This window comes from Diplotaxodon limnothrissa, linkage group LG15, assembly GCF_057381915.1.
Source record: "Diplotaxodon limnothrissa isolate DT_005_m linkage group LG15, D_limnothrissa_male_GT1.1, whole genome shotgun sequence".
Taxonomy (NCBI): domain Eukaryota; kingdom Metazoa; phylum Chordata; class Actinopteri; order Cichliformes; family Cichlidae; genus Diplotaxodon; species Diplotaxodon limnothrissa.
Genome location: NC_140610.1, coordinates 23,307,540 through 23,319,942, shown reverse-complemented (window position 1 = coordinate 23,319,942; position 12,403 = coordinate 23,307,540). Strand labels below are relative to the sequence as shown.

General features: G+C 43.5%; 1 pseudogene; it reads left to right on the top strand.

The window, feature by feature from the left end:
* The first annotated feature begins 3,669 nt into the window (after positions 1-3,669).
* On the top strand, positions 3,670-6,118 carry LOC146617547 (cytochrome P450 2K1-like; annotated as a pseudogene).
* Positions 6,119-12,403: the final 6,285 nt, after the last annotated feature.

The window sequence follows — 12,403 nt, the reverse complement described above, 5'->3', positions numbered from 1 at the left end:
AAGTTGCAGCTTTTTTACAAACCAATTCTGGTTCATCCGTTTCATTTAACGATCCGCTTTCGCTCTTCTCATTCTGCATCGTGGCCATGTGTGTATGTAAACAAAGGCACTGCGCATGCGCGTTTTACCCATATTCTATCGCGATATTTCATTTTCTTATCGTTGCCCAACATTACACCTGTATTACCGTGAACGGTATGATATAGCTTAGCCCTAATTTGTAGGACGAACATCAAGGGTTTGTCCTACAAAGGTTTGTCCTTTGATGAAGTTTCGGATACAAAATTTCTGGGTGTGATAATAGATAACAAAATCTGCTGGAAACCTCACATAAAGCATATACAAGCCAAACTGTCAAGAAGCATCTCCGTACTAAGTAAAGTTAAATATTTTTTGCCTTCCAAATCACTCCGGGTACTTTATTGTTCACTTATATTGCCATATTTGGAATACTGTGTGGAAATTTGGGGAAACACATATAAAACTGCACTTCAACCAATATGTAAAATTTAAAAAAAAAGCAATCAGGATGATTAATAAAGCAGGATTTAGAGACCATACTAACATCATGTTTTTGAAATTAAAAATACTGAAGTTTATGGATCTTATAAAATATAAAACTGCAAAAATTATGTACAAGGCCAGATACAATATGTTACCAGGAAATATACAGAGGATGTTCTATGACAGAGAAGGAGACTATGAATTGAGGGGGAAATTGAATCTAAGGATTCTTAAAGCACGGTCAAAGGTTAAAACCTTTTGTGTCACTATTTATGGGGTAAAACTGTGGAATAGTTTTACTATAGATCTACAGCAATGCTCAGGAATTAGTAAGTTCATGAAAATACTTCGAAAACTGATTTTGGAAGAATATGATACCGATAAAGATGATCACCCATTGTATGTATAAAAATATCAAATTATATCCAAATTATATCAATCACGGTAGCCAAGTTTATATAGGTTCTCCTCGTGTATTGTGTGGAGTATGTGATGATGGGAATTAGGTGAATTATGTGGGATCAATAAGATGTTGAGCAGGGGTAGGAATTAATAAGTATGTTCATACTTCTTCCTACTCCTTTTCAGACCAAACATTGTTACATTATGTCAGACGATTTTGTTTTATTTCATTATATTTTTTTTGTTTATCTGAACACATACGTGTGTGTGTGTATATCTACATATATATTCGTATCTGTAAATGAAAATATATGTAGTGTGTATATATTGTTTTTTGTTTTATATGTCTGAAACAAATAAAGATACAATACAATGACACTTACTGCTCCTCCACCTCTTCTTTTACTGTTGTTTCTGCTGATTGCGCTATTTACTAAGTACCTCATCGCTCAGAGCCATCGTATTTGATGTACTGATGGATTTTTGTACTTACATCATGCATAGTAGCTTTAACAGCTGACTTTTTACTTTCTCTTTCAAATGACTGTAGAGTAAAACTGTGACATGAGGGATTCTTGGAAAGGTAAAGACGAAGCACTAGAGAGAGGGGTAAACTCTGTTTCTAGCTTGTGAGGTTGCAGGTCAGATATGGCAGCCAAGAGCATCTAAGTAATACAAAATACTTATAAACATGGAAGAAACTAAACTTGTGGGTGTGAAATGCTGCAGTGCAAAACAAATATTCTGGCATCAGAGAGGAGGAATCCCAGCTCTTCAGAAGTCTTCCCTTCCCTGATAAATGAATATATCTGTCAGTGCTCTGTGTGCGGGCAGGAGGAGATGTGGATCCAAGTGCAGGACTCTGAGACGGAAATATAACTGAAAACCACAGCTTTATTGCTGGCACCAACAAAACAGAAACCAAACATGAAAACACTAACTGGAACACACAGGCAGGATCTGAGGGTACGACACGACACCGAGCACGGGAAAACACAGGGCTTAAATACACAGGGTAATAATGAGGGAATGGGCAACAGGAGGGAGATGAGGGCTGATGAGACAGGGAACAAAGCTGCACACACTAACATAAGACAAAGACTTTCACAATAAAACAGGAATCACTACTCATTACCCAAGCAAATCATAATTCAGAGAAAAACCAAACATAAGAACTAATCTCTTAACAAGAATAACTGAAACATAGATTATAATAATAATCAACAAAGCACCAGAGAAACATAAAGAACAATCCATAATTCAAAAAATAAACCAAAACATAATAAACTCAAAATGCTGGGTCAAATCCCCCCAGAACCGTGACAACATCACAGGTTACCACTTGTAAACCTATGATATATACACACATAAGAATTCCCAAAGCCTCTTTAACAAAATAAAGCTCTCCACAAAGTGTATAGAATTAAAGAGTGCACAAAAACAGGCAATTACAAAAAAATGGGTTCTACGAGCACAATACAGGAAAAAAAAATGCTGAAATTAACCATCAATAAACCATAACTGGAGTATTTGTGATATATTAAGTCATTTAATTAGCTTACCATAACTGAAAGTAGTATTTTACTTTTAATAGATAGAGTTAGAATAGATACAGATAAATTTAAGGCCATTGTTGTGTAACACACAATTTTTGACAAACACATATAGGGACCTTCCAACTTAAAAAAAAAACCCACCAGGTGCAGTAACCAAATCAAACTCCAGGGGAGTTGTCTTGATACACGGAGGATAACAAAAATCGGGTAACTGTGAATAGTAAGGACTTCTTCTGAAACTTTGAATTTAGGCCTGTAACACCTATATAAACACCCTCCAGTTTGGCCCTGCCCTATAATTCAAACTGTCCAGACATCGCTGTGTGTATCCTTGCCAAATGTCCAGACAAATATCATTGGAGCACACATGCACACACACACACACACACACACACACACACACACACACACACACACACACACACACACACACACACACCTGCGTGTTAATCTGCATGTTTTTGTTTGGAGTTTTTTTTGCACTAACGGTGTTGGCTAATCCTTCTAACAGAGCCAGCAGGGTGACAAGTTAAAATAACAAAAAAGATCCTGTTGTTTATTCAAAAAGTTCATGCAGGTAAATGACATATTTCACAACATGTGTTAAAAAACTGCTTTAAAAAATTAAAATCTCATTGTGTTAAAATCAGGGGGTTGAATTTGTTTATTTAATTTTATATTGTTAAGAATCAACATTTTGTCAATGATCTATGAAGTCTGAATGAGGTCACCTGAGATCTACTACTTTTGTCTCTGCCCACTTACATGAAATCACAGTATCCCCATTTGAGTAAAGGTTCTCAGTGAGGAAGCATCAGTTCATCATTTCAATATGATTATTTCTCCTGTTCAGGGGTGTAACATCAGTACCATTCAGGACTGTGAACCATCTCCAGAGGAAGATAAGATATCTGGAGATGGTTTCTAAGAATTTATTTTTTAACTTTTAGAAACATTTTGTGAATATTTTAAAAAGCAAAGCCCTACTTTTCTGATTCACATGAAAAGTTTAGACACTGATCGAAACACCGCCTTACTCAGTAATGATTTACTGCTTTACTACTGAAGCTTCCCAATGTTTATTCTATCCCCCTTGTACTGGCTTTCCAGTTTGGCCGCCAAAGTGATGTGCTGACGTGTTTCATCCAAAATGATGAGTCACTGAGGCTCTAAAGTAAAAGGTCTCCTAATGGTTTGTTTCACAGCCATGGGGATATTAGATGTATTTCTCCATTCCCTCAGTTCTGCCTTCTTGTTAGGGGCACTGACAGTCATCCTCCTTGTCTATTTCATCGTCACTCCAAGCTTCAATTCTCAAAAAAAACCAAAAGGGTCCTCCAGGACCCAGACCACTTCCTGTGCTGGGGAACCTGCTACAGTTGGACCTGAAAGGACCTTACAAAACATTGCTGGAGGTGAGAAAGTAATTGAACTATGCTGCAGATACAGTTCTCCAGGCAGCTTTTTAGCGTTGGTTTCTTTGATGTGTGTGAAAATATGATCATATTCTGTTTTTCTTAGTCATCCAAGAAATATGGATCAGTCTTCACGGTTTATCTGGGTCCAAACAAAGTGGTGATTCTGGCAGGATACAGGACGGTGAAGGAGGCACTTGTTGACTATGATGAAGAGTTTGGAGACAGAAGCCCAACAAACATTGCACATGAATTAACCAAAGAGCATGGTAAAGGAATAATATTATTTCTTAAAATCTTTTAGCTTTTTTTCTATTTTGGTACTGTCAAACTAAAATATGACCACTCTCAGGAGTTCTGTGGTCCAATGGTGACTCATGGAGAGAAATGAGATGCTTTGCATTGACTAAACTGAGAGACTTTGGAATGGGCAAGAGAGCATGTGAGGACAAAATAATTGAGGAATGTCAACATCTCATTGAAGTATTTAAGAAATTTAAAGGTAAAAATTTATCACATTTGTTTGAACTGAATTGAATTAATGGTCCAATTACTTATACTGACTGTATGTGTTTGTTTTGCTACAGGAGAAGCGTTTGATACTATACTATATATATATATATATATATATATATATATATATATTAAGTCCTTGTGTTGCTTTTTCTTTTAGTAAACCTTTAGCTTAAAATCGCTTCATGAGAGACATCTGCTCCCTCGCAGTCCATGAAAAAAGTCTTCTGTACTCTCGTAAAGGGTATTCTCACGAGACACTAGCTCTTACACTTTACACGTGTACATTTCAAATAAAGACATTTCAACACAAGCTATATGTACATTAATGAAATTATGTAGCTTATTATAAATCAGTCATCTATGTCATGAAATCTACACAGAACATTTTAACAGCATTTACAATGCTTCTTTTTCTACTGTCCAACCCCCATCCAATTTTGGGATTAGGATGATTTGAGTGACTTTGCTGTTAAATGTCTATGTGCAGGAATCTGGGATTACCAACAGTCACTTCCATGATGATAATCTTCTGATAACAGTCATGAATCTGTTTGCTGCCGGCACTGAGACAACATCAACTACACTGAGATGGGGACTTCTGCTAATGGCCAAATATCCAAAGATACAGGGTGAGGAGCTCAAATAATCCACAACTTGAAGACACTTTTACTGGAAATCAAATGACACATGTGACAAGAGCAATATCACAATAATCGTACATTTATTGAGTATGGTGGAGTGTTACTGTTACTCTAATAGGGATCAAATGTGTCCACTACTCTTGTTCATACTCTAGATGAGGTTCAGGAGCTGAGGAGGGTCATAGGAGACCGACAGATGCAGGTTGCTGACAGGAAAAACCTTCCCTTCACTGACGCCGTCATCCATGAGACACAGAGACTGAGCAGCATCGTCCCCACTGCACTTCCTCACAAAACCACCCGAGACATCACTTTTCAGGGTCACTTTATCGAGAAGGTAAGACTAATTGCTATCTATTCAAAGCTGCCTGGCACTGAGCCAGTAAGTTTTGAAATAATGTAACTACATCCCACATCCTGTGTCAACTCTGAGTTGAAGTGCCAAAGTTGTAAAGCTACAAAAAACACAAATGCAGACAAAAAGAGTAAAAATGAGTGGGAACAGTTGTTATCAGTTTACTGAGTGCACAAAACAGAAGCTTGATGCCATCTTGGACGGGCAATCACAGGAATACGGGAAAGTTTGAAACTGAATCCAAATCAAAAGTATGTGCTGTTTTTATGTGTTGTCTTAGTACGTTTTGTACTTTGTGCATCTCTGAAATCAGCTGTTATCTGCAGGGAACCACAGTGTTTCCTCTCTTGACATCTGTCCTGCATGATCCAAGTGAGTGGGAGAGGCCTCACAGCTTTTATCCTGCTCATTTCTTGGACAAAGAGAAAAAGTTTGTCAAGCGAGATGCCTTCATTCCATTTTCTGCAGGTTTGTGAGCTCAGCCATTACCACTGAGGTACATCTCTTCACAGGACAATTGATTATTATTCATCTCTTGCAGGTCGCAGGATTTGCCTCGGAGAGAGTCTGGCCAGGATGGAGCTCTTCCTCTTCTTCACCACCCTCCTGCAGCGTTTTCGTTTCACTCCTGCACCTGGAGTTTCAGAGGATGAATTGGATCTCACTCCAGCTGTGGGCATTACTCTCAGCCCTTCACCTCACAAACTGTGTGCTGTTTCCAGAATGTGAGGAACAGATGTTCTCTAAAAATATATGTCTCCTGGTTAAAAGATTCACCTCAGTTTATTCCAAAATGATCTGACCCCAGTTGTGGGCATTACTCTCAGCCCTTCGATTCACAAATTATTTGCTGTTTCCCGTTTGTATGCCCTGTGAAAATAAATCAGCCTAATTTTTTTTCAGAATATTGCCTTCTGTGTCCTTTATTTCAGAGTCACTGATTTACAAAATGTTTAGTTCATTTGTTCCTTTTTGTTTCAAGGTAATTTTATTAGCCCAGTCTCATGTAGGTAAAGATGTCACATTTGCCTGTTTGCTTTAGAATAGTCTCTGAGTAGCTGTCTGTAAAGTTTTGACTGACAATAAAGGCAGAATGTTTTGATTATCTAAAAATGCTACACCAGCACATGTATCATTTTCTCCCTTGCTCATAAATGTTAAAGGTTTTTCTCCACAATAAAGATCAAATGCTGCAACAGTGTACGTCATACCCATTACTGCCCTCTCTAGATCATTTTGATAATTCAAACTGTCCAGACAACGCTGTGTGTATCCTTCCCAAAGGAGGACTCCTTCACTTTTCTTAGCAAATACCCACAATGCTGTAGAGGTTTACAGGTGGGTTGACAAAACAATATTATTATTGTTAGCATTGTTGGTCAGCCATGTCTGGGTGAGCGTGGAAGTACTGACCTTATTTTGAGTTTGATTCCATAAAAAGTGACAAAAACATTAGTGTCCGTTGTGCGTGGGAAGAAAACGTCTTTTTACAGCGGAAAAAAAAAATTCCTAAACTTCCAAGCAAGCACCGAGTGCGCTACGACGTAATGGGAAACTCACGAAGAAACTCGCGGATTCTTCAACTGACTGCTGCGGCACACCTGCACCAGGGTAAACCTCCGCCTACCCCTCTCCTGCTTTACAGGTGAAAATAGAGCAACAGGACCACTAGTCTTTGACTTTATTTATTTTCTGCTGGGTTTTACTTGCATCTATTTGAAAGACTGAGTGTAGACACAAAAAATATTTTATTTTATTTGCTGGAATCTGCAGAAAATAGGTTTAAATATTAAACAAATTTCTTCCAGTCAGAGAATGTTGCATATAATTAAATTTTTGATTGATGCATAAAGATAAAAGATTAAAACTGATAAAACAAGTTTTAAAAAGAGACTTTTCCATTTGATTACATTTTGTATGATGGATTATGCAGAAAAAGTAGAATTGGGCTGAAAGATCTATCGCTTTATCACCTATTCAGGTTGTAAATCGTGTTTTTAAAAAGTAACTAAGTAATTATTACTTTTGAAAATAAGTAATCAGTAAAATAATGGGATTACTTTTTTGGGGAAGTAATCAGTAATTAGTTACTGATTACTTTTTTCAAGTCACTTGACCAACACTGGTCTTAAATAGTTTTATTTTTATTCGGTATCTACAATTTGAATCAATTGTCAAAATTGCTGAAATCAAGCAAAGCACATTTACACTCATAAACCTGTATGTATCAGAAAACAGACAAAGAAGATTAGCTTGGCAGCAGGATAAAAGTAAACAGAACAATAATATAAAATAATAATGACAATAGTAGTGATAGAAAGTCCAAGGACGGTTATTTGCCATTAAGGAGACAAGATGCAGTAGGGATAAAAGAAACCTGGAGTCTTTTAGTCTTCCTCAGAGGTACTCTAAAACGATGGCCGCAACAACTCAAACTCAGTGTGAAGTGGATGGTTCAAACAATTCATAATAGAATGAGCCTTTCTAAGCACATTTTTGTTGTAGATGGCCAAAAGTCCATCTTGCCAGTGCCCTGAAATTTTGCTAGCAGTTTTTACCAGAAGTCCCAACCTCAATTCTTATTCTTCACCGTCAGGTTACCAAACCAGGCAGCGATACAAAAGGACATCACAGATTTGATAAAACTTCCATAAAACAAAGACAACATCTCAGATGAGACATTAAAAGATTTCATTTTCCCTAAAAAGAACATTCTTTGTTGAACCTTTTTAGTAGTGGCATCAGCATGAGTGTCATGGTCCTGTGTCATGCGACCCAGTGTTTTTGAGTTTCATGTTATTTTGTTATTTCATCTGTATTCCAGTTTCTTTTCAGTTTTCTAGTTATTCAGTCAGGCCTAGATTGCAGTTTAGTTCATGGTTTATCAGGTTCCCCTTGTGTCATGTCTACGACTCCATGTTTCCTGTTGTATTTTGAAAGAGTCCAGTGTTCTTTGTTCATTGTATTTAGTTTCACTTCCCCTGTCCTGCCATTAGGTTCACGGGTGTCAGCTGTGCTCCCTTGTGTGGCCACTTCCCTTGATCTTCCCTTATGTGTATTTAGTCTCTGTGTTTCATTCAGTCTGTGTCGCGTCGTCTGTGTAACCTTCCCAGTTATGTCTCGTCATAGTCATCACAGTTCTCATAGTCACAGTCATAGAATCAGTTTTCAAAGTTTCATAGCTTTATCACCGTTTCATAGTCTCGCATAGCGTTCAGTGTCATAGGTTTTTCATAGTCTGTTTAGCTTTTGTTTTGCCTTTTGTCATCAGCCATAATAAAGGCTCGCCTTTTGTTAACTCATATCATGTCTCCTTGCCTATGTCTGCTCTTGGGCCCTGCTCTAACTAACATACCGGTGAACCTCACTGTGACAATGAGATTCAAAACACAGTTTATGGTCAAGTACCACACCTAGATATTTGTAACTCTCAACAATCCCGATTTCAGCAGTTTTAATAATAGTAGGTGATGAGCTATAAGAGGACTTCCTAAAATCAATAATCATGTTTTTAGTTTTTGACACATTAAGTGAAAGAAAGGACTACAACCTGTCCATGGCTTGACTCGTCTCCCACTAGAAGACTGACGATCACTGTGTCATCAGCAAACTTCAGGATGTGTCTGTTCATGAAATTGCTGCGACACTCATTTGTATAAAGAATGAACAGAAGGGGAGAGAGGCAGCAACCCTGGGGTGATCCAGTAGAGCAGGAGAGCACATCAGAAAACACATGATTCGCCCTCACGCAGTGTGACCTATTAGTCAGAAAGTCTGTCACCCAGCTGACCAGACTAGTATCAAGTTTAAAATGATTGTAAAGCCTGCCAGCAAGTAAGAAGTGTTGAATTGGATGTGAGGGGCCTCAAGATGCTCATACAAGAAATACGAGAGTGTTTCAACAGCATCCTCCACACCTCTTCCTGCTCTGTAGGCAAACTGGAAGGGGTCAAGATGGTGTTCAACATGCATTAAAATCTCCTTCCAATTATCTTCTCAAAGGACTTCCTCACTAAAGAAGTCAGAGCCAGAGGCTCTGCCCTTAGCAACAGAAACAATGACAGCATGTTTCCAAATCTTAGGTACTGAATGAAACTCTAAAGATAGTGAGAAAATATGGTGAAAAATCCCACTCAGCTGATCAGCACAAGTTCTCAGTACCTGTCCACAGATGTTGTCAGGTCCAGGACGCTTACTTTTAGTGTGTCTAAAGAGATTAGCTACCCCCTTCTCATCAATACAAAATGATGGGGGAGTGACAGTCTTTTCCCTCAGTGTGCTGGTCTGCCTAGAACAGTCAAAGTTCTCAAAACAAAGGTAAAAACTGTTAAGACTGTCTGCCAGATGTTTTTAGAGGTAAACCCCTCTAAGGTAATATTACTTTTACCTTTCATCTGTAACCCTGCCATTGTTTTCATACCAAGCCAAGCTCTTTTGAGGTTGTTACTGTGGAGTTTTCCCCCAATCTTATTTCTGTATCTCATCTTGGCAATCTGTATTGCGGCCCTCACCTCCTTCCTCAGTATTCTCACAGTGGGAATGTCTCCCTTGTTAAAAGCAATTTTCGTTTTAAGAATCAGATCCTTAATATCTTTAGAGAGCCACTGTCAGGCGTCGTGTGGAGGCGAGGAAGAAGGAACCCAAACGCAGGACTCGCAGGTAGGTGCAGATTTATTATGAGGAGTGGATGAACAGAACAAAGGGAGAAAATGGCTGGCTGGCTGGACAACTGACTGGAAGGCTGAATGGCTGGCTGGCTGAACGCAGGCGGAAACGACAACAGAACATCACATGAACATCAACATCAATGACACGACAGAGAACTGGTGAAACCGAGGAACTTAAATACACAGGTTGAATGATGACAATGATTGGAAACAGGTGAGTACAGGGCTGAACATAATCTGACTAATGACACGGGAGACAAGCTGACACGGGAAAAGACAGGAAGTGAGAACATTAATGTGGCGAACCAAACTGAACATGAACAAACTGAAATCACTGGGTCAACGACCCAGGAACCCTGACAGTACCCCCCCCTTCAAAGGCCGGCACCCGACGGCCAAAAGAGAAAGAAAAAAAAACCAGAACAGGGTGGGCGGAGGGGGCCCAGGACGGAGGGACGGAGTCCACACCAAGACAGTTCAGGTGGGCGCCCCCGCGGCCCGTGGCCGAGACGAGACAGTTCAGGTGGGCGCCCCCGCGGCCCGTGGCCGAGACGAGACAGTTCAGGTGGGCGTCCACGCGGCCCGTGGCCGAGACGAGACAGTTCGGGGGGCCGGCCGTGCGGAAGGCGACGGCGGCCACTCAGGCGAAGGCGGCCCGGGGGCCGGCCGTGCGGAAGGCGACGGCGGCCACTCAGGCGAAGGCGGCCCGGGGGCCGGCCGTGCGGAAGGCGACGGCGGCCACTCAGGCGAAGGCGGTCCGGGGGCCGGCCGTGCGGAAGGCGACGGCGGCCACTCAGGCGAAGGCGGTCGGGGGGCCGGCCGTGCGGAAGGCGACGGCGGCCACTCAGGCGAAGAGGGTCCGGGGGCCGGCCGTGCGGAAGGCGACGGCGGCCACTCAGGCGAAGAGGGTCTGTGGGCCGCCCACGACGGCGATGGCGCCCGGCCAGTGGCCCAGCCAGCGGTCTAGAAAATGGCCGTTCAGCTCCAGACCCAAACGAGGCTGGGCCAGGCGAGGCTGAAGGCACGGAGGCTGGGCCAGGCGAGGCTGAAGGCACGGAGGCTGGGCCAGGCGAGGCTGAAGGCACGGAGGCTGGGCCAGGCGAGGCTGAAGGCTCTGAGGCCGCAGCGGACGAAGGCTCTGAGGCCGCAGCGGACGAAGGCTCTGAGGCCGCAGCGGACGAAGGCTCTGAGGCCGCAGCGGACGAAGGCTCTGAGGCCGCAGCGGACGAAGGCTCTGAGGCCGCAGCGGACGAAGGCTCTGAGGCCGCAGCGGACGAAGGCTCTGAGGCCGCAGCGGACGAAGGCTCTGAGGCCGCAGCGGACGAAGGCTCTGAGGCCGGGCCGGGCGTGGGTGCAGCTGAGGCAGAGGCCGGGCCGGGCGTGGGTGCAGCTGAGGCAGAGGCCGGGCCGGGCGTGGGTGCAGCTGAGGCAGAGGCCGGGCCGGGCGTGGGTGCAGCTGAGGCAGAGGCCGGGCCGGGCGTGGGTGCAGCTGAGGCAGAGGCCGGGCCGGGCGTGGGTGCAGCTGAGGCAGAGGCCGGGCCGGGCGTGGGTGCAGCTGAGGCAGAGGCCGGGCCGGGCGATGCAGGCGCGGAGGCCTCTGGCCGGAGACAGGCAGGGCCAGTAGGCGCGGAGGCCCCTGGCTGAGGAGCGGCCGGGCCAGCGGGTGCGGAAACCCCTGGCTGAGGAGCGGCCGGGCCAGCGGGTGCGGAAACCCCTGGCTGAGAAGCAGGAAGGCTCACAGCTGGCTCTGGGTGCTGTGGCTGCAGGTCCGGGGACTGGACGGGATGGTGGACAGGTGACTGGGGAACAGGAGGCGACTGGACTACAGGGCACTGGGCGGCAGACTGGACTACAGAAGAGTGGAGGACAGGTGGAGGCTGGACTACAGGTGACTGGGGGACAGGTGGAGACTGGGCTACAGGTGACTGGGGGACAGGTGGAGACTGGGCTACAGGTGACTGGGGGACAGGTGGAGACTGAGCTACAGGTGGCTGGAGGACAGGTGGAGACTGAGCTACAGGTGGCTGAACTGACTGGAGGGCAGCAGGAGACTGGACAGCAGGTGAGGGAACTGATTGGACTAAGGAGACTGACGGATAAACAGAGGCCGGTGAGGCTAATGGCTGAGCTAAAGAGTGAGCTAGTGACGGAGATAAAATTACGGCTTGGGCTCGTAAGGCTGGTGCCTGGGCAGGGGACAGTTCAGCTAGTCTAACCAGTGATACTGCGAGGGCGTGAAAAGCTGGATCAGGAGGTGGATGAAAGGGTGAAGTAGTAGGTGGACCGGTTAGCTCTTCCAAGCCTCCAGGGAGGTCAGGCTGGGTTCTGGCTGCCCTCAGCCTGGGCG